The sequence below is a fragment of the Tenrec ecaudatus genome, chromosome X, assembly GCF_050624435.1.
Source record: "Tenrec ecaudatus isolate mTenEca1 chromosome X, mTenEca1.hap1, whole genome shotgun sequence".
Classification (NCBI taxonomy): Eukaryota; Metazoa; Chordata; class Mammalia; order Afrosoricida; family Tenrecidae; genus Tenrec; species Tenrec ecaudatus.
In genome coordinates, this window is record NC_134548.1 from 109,604,720 (window position 1) to 109,614,599 (window position 9,880).

General features: G+C 43.3%; 1 pseudogene; it reads right to left on the reverse strand.

Moving 5' to 3' along the window:
- Positions 1–271: 271 nt before the first annotated feature.
- Positions 272–783, reverse strand: LOC142433622 (S-phase kinase-associated protein 1 pseudogene; annotated as a pseudogene).
- Between the last annotated feature and the right edge of the window lie 9,097 nt (positions 784–9,880).

The following is a 9,880-nucleotide window of genomic DNA, read 5'->3' on the forward strand; positions in this document are numbered from 1 at the left end:
TAGGCAGAAATCACTTTACAAAAAGAGGGAAAGCCCAAAATACCACTTTCTATAGAGAACCCACAGTTCAGTTTATTAAGAGAAAAACAAAACTTTTGATCACACCAAGAGAATCTCAGCTAAACATTTTAGAATCCATACTCCACATGCAATGAGTGCAATATTCTGCTAATACAATAGATTTGCTGCTGCCATTTGTCTACTGTTTTGTCTAATATTAACAATTACAAACAGAGCGGTGCAACTAGTGTTTGGAATGATCCTCACAGTGCTACAGTGTCAGGCACGGCGTCTCTCTTCTCTCACACCACTGGTTCTCTTTGCGCACCTGGGCTTCCTCCTCTTCAGGAAAGTCGTTTTTAATATTGAAGGTCTTGCGAATCTCCTCAGGAGTTTTCCCCTTGATCATATTGGCAACGGTCTTGCATGTAACATCAAGCAAACCTTTAATGTCTAAGTAGTTTGCAGCCAGAATAAGTTCAAAAAGTGTTCCCTGGTCAACTTTCAGGAATTCTTGGTCCCAAACTGGGACATCATCTGTTCTTTACTCTTTGTTCTCATCATCCTCAGGAGGAGGAGGGTCATCCTTGTGGTGGGTGCACCACTGAATGACCTTTTTTAATATTGCTGCATTAACATTTGGTAAAGGAACTGATCATCATCTCCTTCATCATCCATTCCCAAATCTTCCAACATGGTCTTGATGGTCACATATTGCTTGGCAATTTCCACATCAACTTCAAATATCTCTCCATCGGAACTCTGCAACTTAATTGAAGGCATGGTGATCTCTCTTCGGGAGGCGGGGGGGCCAAGGCTGGTGAGCACCGGGAGGCGTCGGCGGCTAGCACAGAGAAAGGCAGAGAACAAGGCCACTCGTTTTGTTTTTTTTAATAGGAAAAGTTCAAAATGTATAAAATGATATTCAGTAAAAAGTGTGCCTCTGCTTTGGCAACATAGAGCTTTGGGGTGGGTAAAAATTCTATTTTTCAATGTGGAGGGGAGTTATATGAGGGTTCACTTTATAATAACGCAATGTATCTCTCATGTGTTTTCGCAGTTTTCCAAACAGAGTATATTTCTAATTTTAAAAAAGGGGTGGGTGAAATTCCAAAAAAACTGGAAGGAATTTTCTCAGCCTTCTCTATGAGCCAGTTGGTTCCTTGCCCCACAGCCAGCCGGTGGTATCAAGGTTTTCTATGTTCCAAAGCTATTTTATGGCATCTATACCCCCATATTTTCCTTTTTAAAATATATAAATGTGCAGACTAAACACCTTGGGGTGTTTTGTTTCTTGTGGTTATTTTCATTACTTAAAATATATATATATTGAGAGATTATCCCACATTGGTCCATAAAGAGCTCTTTATCATTTTATAGCTGTATAAAATTCCATTGCATCGACTGACCGTAATTGATTTAGCCAGCCCTGTTAATGGACATTTGGATTGTTTATAATTATTATTTTTCTGGAACCTCAAGAATTGCTTCAAACGTTTATATTTTGTATACATTAATCCACACAACTGCAGGTAAATCTATCTATCCAAGACCTTTTTTCTAGACCTACAAATCAAATCAGGAAGTTCATTGAGTACCTGCATGGTGTTAAAAATATGTGGGATAGAAATAAATATCAGGATTGAACCTTGTCCCCCATGACTCAATAATCTTGCTTTGATGATGGACTCCTGTATTTTCCCTTGTTTATAAAGCTTTTTATTTTGTCATCTCTGCCCCCAAAGAAAAAGTATCTTTCTCCTAATTCCTCTTGGAGGACCTGAGTACAGCTTTGAAAACCAGAAGAAGTGAATTCCTCGGGGCGAAGAGACAGTTTTATTATCTAGCAGAATTCCTGGAGGAGTTCCTAGAGCTCCATATTAGCTTGAGGTAGCCAAACCTGTACTCAGCCCGAAAGTGCCTCTTCCATGCACACACGTTAAATTCCTCCGGCCATTGAGAACATTTCCTCCTCTGTGACCTCTCATAGCATGACGTCTGTGTCTCAGAGCATGAATCACATTCTCCTTTAAATTGTACTTTTTTTCATCTGTTTTTTTTTTTTTTTTGCTTACACTTGATCGGATCACGTCAGATTCATCTTTAAGTCCTAAGAGCCTTTGCAAAACCAAAAGAAGAGGGAGGAAGGGAGTCCAAAAATGCAGTTGGAAATTTGAGGCAGGATGGAGAGAGAGGGGGGGAGGGGGGGAGAGAGAGAGAGAAAATACTCTCTGTGTAGAACAATAGAACAAAGAACCCTAGCCTGGGAATCAGGAGGCTTCAGTTCAGTTGAAGGAGCCCTGGTGGCACTGTGGAATAAGAATTGGCTACTACCTGCAATGTGGGTGGGTCAAGCCCACCAGCCACTTTGCTGAAGAACAATGAGGCTGTCTGCTCCCAGAAAAATTTACAGTCTGTCCTGTAGTTCCTAAATGCTTCCTCCTCCCCCACTGTCATGATCCCAATTCTACCTTGCACATCTGGCTAGACCGGAGGATGTGCAGTGGTACAGAAAGGAACCGGAAACACAGGGAATCCAGGGCGGATGATCCCTTCAGGACCAGTGGTGTGAGTGGCGATACTGGGAGGGAGGAGGGAGGGTGGGTTGCGAAGGGGGAACTGATTACAAGGATCTATATGTGACCTCCTCCCTGGGGGACAGACAACAGAAAAGCGGGTGAAGGGAGACGTGGGACAGGGCAAGATATGACAAAATAATAATTTATAAATTATCAAGGGTTCATGAGGGATGGGGGATGCGGGGAGGGAGGGGAAAAAAAGAGCTGGTGTCAGGGGCTTGGGTGGAGAGCAAATGTTTTGAGAATGATGAGGGCAATGAATGTACAAATGTGCTTTACTCAATTGATGTATGTATGGATTGTGATAAGAGTTGTATGAGCCCCTAATACAACAATTAAAAAAATTAAAACAACAAAAAAGATATACAGTCCCCCAAACCCTAGTGTCCTTTAGAATTGTTATGAATTAGATTGGACTCAATAGCAATGGGACAGGCTCAATTACATCTCTGGTTCCTTTTCTGTAAAATGGAATCTTAATTCTTGCTGGGGAAAAACCTTACAAAGTTGCACTGAAGATGAAGTAAAATGCTAGCTACAAAAGCATGCTAAGCAAATACAGAAAAGGATAGCATTTTGATGCTTGGCAAGCCTTAAATTTAATTTAGTTGAATACTAACTAAATTTGCAGATTAGCAAACTGAATCCTAGAGAGATGAAGTGACTTGAGGTCACAGTCAGCGTCCACATCTAAAAATAACAGGGACGAGTCATGCTAGGACATAAAAGAACTGATTCCTTTTCTACATGCATTGAGATTGGGAGCTCTAAATTCTTTGACTCGCGGATTTATTTTAATTTTGTATTTGTTTAGAAAATGATTCATCAGGCATCAGATCAGAATAAAAAGGAGGATATTAATCTGCGGTTAGGTTCTATCAAGTCGGTTCTGGCTCACAGCGACCCTGTGTCCAACAGAAGGACACGCTGCCCAGGCTTGCAGCAGCCTCACAATGCTTCTTAAGTGCGAGCTCGTCAGTGCAGCCACGGGGTCAATCTATCTCATTGAGGGTCTTCCTCGTTTGAGCTGCCACTCTATCAAGTACATAATATAACCTCTCACCATCCTTGCCTCTAAGTAGCAACTAGGCGGTACTTCTTCCAGGTTCATGGTACTTTCACTATTCTTCACCAGCACAGTAATTCAAATGCATCAATTCTTCTTCAGTCTTGTTTATGGGGCATTGTTGGACATCGGTCCAACTTTCACATGCATATGAGGCAAGTGAAAATACCAAGACTTGGGTCTGGCACACCTTAGTCCTCAAAGTAATGTCCTTGTTTTTAACACTCTAAACAGGTCTGGTGCAGCAGATTTCCAATGCTGTGTCTGAGGCTATTCTGTAGAGGAGTGAATCTCAAAAGAGGGAAAGAGTTCACAGGAAAAGAAATATAAATGAACACTAAAAGAGTGTATGGAAGTAGGTCACGCATCTCTAGTAATTGAGGAAATGCAAGCCAATCTTTTTTTTTAATCATTTTATTGGGGGCTCATACAACTCTTATCACAATCCATACATCGATCCATTGTGTCAAGCACATTTGTACATATGTTGCCCTCATCATTCTCAAAACATTTGCTTTCTACTTGAGCTCTTGATAACAGCTCCTCATTTTCCCCCTCCCTCCCATCCCCCCTCCCTCATGAACCCTTGATAAATTATAAATTATTATTTTGTCATATCGTACCCACTCCCTTCACCCACTTTTCTGCTGTCTATCCCCCAGGGAGGAGGTTATATGTAAATCCTTGTAATTGGTTCCCCCTTTCCACCCCATCCTCCCTCCACCCTCCTGGTATCGCCACTCTCAGTACTCTTCCTGAAAGGATCATCTGTCCTGGATTCCCTGTGTTTCCAGTTCCTATTTGTACCAGTGTACATCTTCTGATCTAGCCAGATTTGTAAGGTAGAATTGGGATCATGATAGTGGGGATGGAGTTGGGGAGGAAGCATTTAGGAACTAGAGGAAAGTTTATGTTTCATCATTGCTACACTGCACCCTGACTGGCTCATCTCCTTCCCACAGCCCTTCCATAAGGGGATGTCCAGTTGCCTACAGATGGGTCTCAGGTCCTCAGTCTGCACTACCCCTCATTCACAATGATTTGAATTTTTGTCTTGATGCCTGATACCTGATCCCTTTGGCACCTCGTGATCACCCTGACTGGCTCATCTCTTCCATGTGACGCCTCTGTGAGGGATGTTCAATTGTCTACAGATGGGCATTGGGTCTCCACTCCATGCCGCCCCCCCCCCATTTACCTTGGGTATAGTTTTGTTCTGGGTTTTAGATGCCTGATACATGATCCTATCGACACCTCATGATCACACATGCTGGTGTACTTCTTCCATGTGGGCTTTGTTGCTTCTCAGCTAGATGGCCACTTGTTTACCTTCAAGCCCTTAAGACCCCAGATGCTATATCTTTTGATAGCCAGGCTCCATCAGCTTTCTTCACCACATTTGCTTATGTACCCATTTGTCTTCAGCAATCAGGTCAGGAAGATGAGCATCATGGAATGCCAGCATAATAGAACAAAGTATTCTTTTATTGAGGGAGCACTTGAGTGGAGGTCCAATGTCCATCTGCTACCTTAATACTAAACCTATAAATATATGCACATAGATGTATTTCCCCATCCTCACATATTACATATATTTACATATATACATGCCTTTATTTCAACCTCTATAAATGCCCTTTGCCTCCTAGTTTTTTCTTCTATTTCCTTTTATTTTCCTCTTATCCTACAATCATGCTCAGCCTCCATTTGGGTTTCAGTAATTCCTCTCGCTTACATTACCCTTGATAACGCCCTACCAGGCCTCCTACACCCTCCTCACCACCGAGTTGGATCACCTGTTGTTCCCTTGTCCCTGGGTTTGTTAACACCACTACCTTTCCCCCCACCTCCCCCTCTCCCAAGTACCCCTAGAACCGTAGGTCCCGTTGTTTTCTCCTCCAGGTTGTTCATCCAGCCTATCTTATTTAGATAGACCCGCAGAGATAATAACATGCACAAAAACAAGAGAGAGCAAAACCAAGCAACAAAAGAAAAGAAAACAAAAACCAATGACAAAACAACACCACCAAAGAAAAGACAATCGTTAGTTCAAGGACTGGTTTTGTTTTTGGTTTTTTTTGGCTTTTAGGAGTGTTTTCCAGTTGAATGTTATGGGGTGCCACACCCTGGCCCCAAAGTCTATTTTTTATATTCCTTGGGGACTTCGTTGGTCTGTTTCCCTTGCTGTGCTGTTGCACACGCATAGTGTTTTGCCTCCGTTTGGTGGGATCAGGTAGGGTGCAATTCCCACACTTGTCTCCAGTGTTGTCCCCTGTAGGGCTATGGGTCAGTGTGGGATGTCGTGTCTCATAGTGAGGTCGGCCATATGGTCCTCTCTGTGGATTGGCTGTTCTGAGGGGGATTGTGGTCCTCAAGGCTTGATGGGTCAGGATGTGCTCCACTCTCTCTTCCTCCCCCTTCATTTGCTCCCGTGTGCTCTGATCATATATGTCCCTCACCCTGAACTGCAGCTTCAGTGCTGTCCTCTGAAATAAATTCTTCTTGGGGGAGGGGCAGATGTCCATGTAGTTGGGATTAGGGCCGGCCCCTCAGACCTCTCCACTGGTTCCCTACTCCATGCTGGTACATTGAATTCACATCTTGGAGCACTGGGACAAACCAATCTTTAAGGTGCCATCTCCACTTATAAAACTGGTAAGGAGCATTTAAAACCAGGGCTATTCAATGTTGGCAAGTGGGCTGGGAAACGTATTTGCATTCGCTGGTGGTGGGGATAGAAATTGGTACCTTGTGCTCGAGCAATTTAGAAGTATGGATCACAAGCTTGAAACTAGTTCAGATCTCTTGATCCAGGAACCCCCTGTCCAGGCATGATCCTAAGGCAAGAAGCCCAAGTATGCGCAAGGATGTTCATGGCAGTGTGATCTACAAAGCAGAAGAGTTCTAAACAGCATTTAACTGGCAAAATAAATGATCATATTCTCATTCAATGCAATGCTATAGAACAATGATTATAGTTAGCAACTATTGAGCCAGATGCCGTACTTAGTTATTTAAATGTATCATTAACTGTAATCTGTTAGCACAAGTGAATGAGGGTTATTATCCCCATTTAGCACATGAGGACCCTGGGGCTCAGAGAGGTTAACTTGTCAGAGGCCGTGCTGCCAATACATTGAATAGTATGGATTTGACTAGGCCCATGCCCTCATCCACTGTACTCAATCACTTACACAGTCCTTAGAAATCATACTTTAGAAGATTATTTAATGCCATTCTGTAATGATTATGGTATGATGGCAAGTAAATATGGCAGGCTACCAAATGGGACATATCATATATCAGCAGAAGTAAATGTCTATATGTTTCATGGAACTACTCTTTGGATTTTCCAGTTTTTCCTTAAAGAACAGGTAGCATTTGTGTAATCTGGAAAAATAAAAATGAATGTCAAAAGCAAGCAAACTTAAAAAAATGTTATTTTGTGTTGGTTGTTGTTTTTGAGACTATACACCAGCAAACATACATTGGTTCAACTGTTTCTCCGTGTCCAATTCAGTGACCTCCCCAATTACCATAAACTTTTATAGCTTTTATCAGTACTAGATTTATTCCTTGTATTGATGATCATATCAATGCTTCATTTTTTATTTTCTTTTTTCATGTTGGTGTCTGATCAGCAAGGGACGATCTTTCAGCCATTACTTAGCATCTCTTTGGCTATGAAAAGCTAGGTAATCTCTAGGGGCCCGGATGATCTGTAATCATCATCAGTCTTTGGACCATGGACTTCTGAGGAGGAAAGAGGCATGCTGAACACAAGGAATCCACAAATCTTTAACTGTCTAAATATTTCTCAATCTGTAGGTACTAAAAGTACTGCTACTAGTATGGGTGTGAGTGGGTGAGGTGAGATTTTCTTCTTCTTTTTTAATTTTAAGACAGGGCCCTGCTACCTAAAAGGTTGAAAACCACTGGACCAGAGTCCAAAATGATGGCTATTTAATTGTTAGCACCGGGAGTTAAAGCTGCTCAGTTGCTCCCCATCGGATTAGGAGTTGCACTAAAAAATATATCGCCTTCCTCATTTGCAAGCATCGTCTTCACCACCCACGCTCATCACACTTGTGGGCATTCCTAACCCATCTCCATCTACAATGTGCACCATATTTCCTTTTCTAAACTTAGCTTCCTACATCTACAGCGGAACATGGCTCAAGCAGAGCTGATTCGGCAATGTTACTGAAATGCAAATGTGATCCTGCTGATCCTCTGCTAAAAACCTTCAACGACTCTCCACTGTCCACAAAATAAAACCTAGAATCTTCTGCATGGCATTGAAGGTATGACAGAATCTGGCTCCCTGTCTCATTTTTTAGCCTCATCTCCCACTACCCCTCACAAGATACCCACCTTGCACTCTGGTTTCACTGACCATCTCATCCATTTTATTTTCAAGCTGTTTGGAATGTTCTTTTTAAAAAAAATTGTCTCTGCCCACGGACAATCCATTTTCTCTTTTACGACTCACCTCAGGCATATTCCCACTAGGGACAACTTTCTTCCCTTGTCCCTTTTCTAAACTCCCTTAATACTTTTCATGCTCATGCAAGCAACACTCCATGGCCTTTCTTTTTTGCTGTGTCTATTCTCTCTGTAGACTCCCTGGTGGGGTACAGGCTACAGGTTGAGCTGCGACCTGCTCCCCGTGGTTGGCACTTGGAAACCGGCAGCAACTCCATGGGAGGGAAAGGCTGGGTTTTCTGCTCCTGTAAACAGTTATAGTATCGGCAATCCAAAGGGGTCACTCTGAGTCAGCCGTCATTGACTCGTTGTCAGTGAAGGATTCTCTCTGGATTAAGTGGTGAACTCCTCAGGAGCAGGCACCATGCCTTTTCCATCTCAGTGCCTCCTAAATTCTACCTTACTGAACTCACTGCTCTCTGAATGTGCCCTGCCTTTCTGTGTGACCTTTGCCTTTGCCGAGTGGTGGGGGAGGGATGGACCCTTTTCCTAGAATGCCCTTTTCCTCCTCTCTGCTTATACAAATATCTACTCATCCTTCAAGATGTAACTCAAATGCGGTCTCTTTGACACGGTTGCACAATCTCAGGCAGAATGAATTGGTTCCCACTGTGTGTTCTCTGGGCCTTCTGGCCAAACCTCCACGGGAGCATTTGCCAAATAATGATCAATGTAAATGATTCATCCTTTCCCTTCCCTACCTTGCCAGGTGGTGAGACTTCAGACAGGAAGAATAAGGTCTTATGCATCACTGGGTTGCTATTACAAGGCACAATGGGTAAACAACAAATGGTAGATGAAAAGATAATGAAGTACAGTCCCTTGTGTTAGGTAGGGTGTCCTGGTGGCAGCAAGGCACTCGAGTGGCACTGTCAGCTAAGTGTTGGACTGCTAACCTCAAGGTTGACGGTTCAAACTCACCAGGAGAAAAAAATGAGCCTGTCTGCTCCCCTAGATCTACGCCTGTCGATTCACAGCCTCTGAAAATCTACACAGGGCTACTGGGAGTGGAAATCTATTGGATGGCAGTGGGTGGGTGGCACTAAGCACTCGATTGCTAAGCAAAAAGGTGGTACCTAGGCATCAAGATGGTCGTCTAGAAAACTGTTTAGGGCAGTTTTACTTTGTCCCATGGGGTTACTATGCGTGGAAAATCAACTTGGGGGCACCTAACCACAATAAATAATCACTATACGTGGCAGCTTGGGGAAGCTAGTGGGGTCGGTCAGTGAACTTTGACTCCTTGTTTACATAGCTAGGCACTGAGAGCCATGCCATGGTATTTTTCATTGCCTTTTATGCATGCGGAAGATACACGTTGCATAAGGAAGACCCAAAATGAATGGATGCATTGGAACTGTGGCGCTGGAGACGAATCTTGAAAGTCCCAAGGACTGCTAAAGGGACAAACCGATCTATCTTGCAAGAAGTACAGCCAGAATGCTCCTGGGGAGATTGCATCTTACATATGGAGAAGGACATCGTGCTTGGTAAAGCAGAGGGGCAGCGAAAACGAGGAAGACTGTCAAGGAGATGGACTGACACTGTGGCTGCAACAGCGGGCTCAGGCATGGGTACAATTGTGAGGATGGACCGGGCCATGTTTTCTTCTGTTGTGCAGACGGTCCATGTGGGGTAGGAACCAACTCGATGACACCGAAGAACAAGAAGTGACGGAGTAAGGGCTGAGTTCGCAGATCTTTTCTAGGTGTGACTTCGAAATCTGTCCTTGCTATTCCTCCAGGTGCCT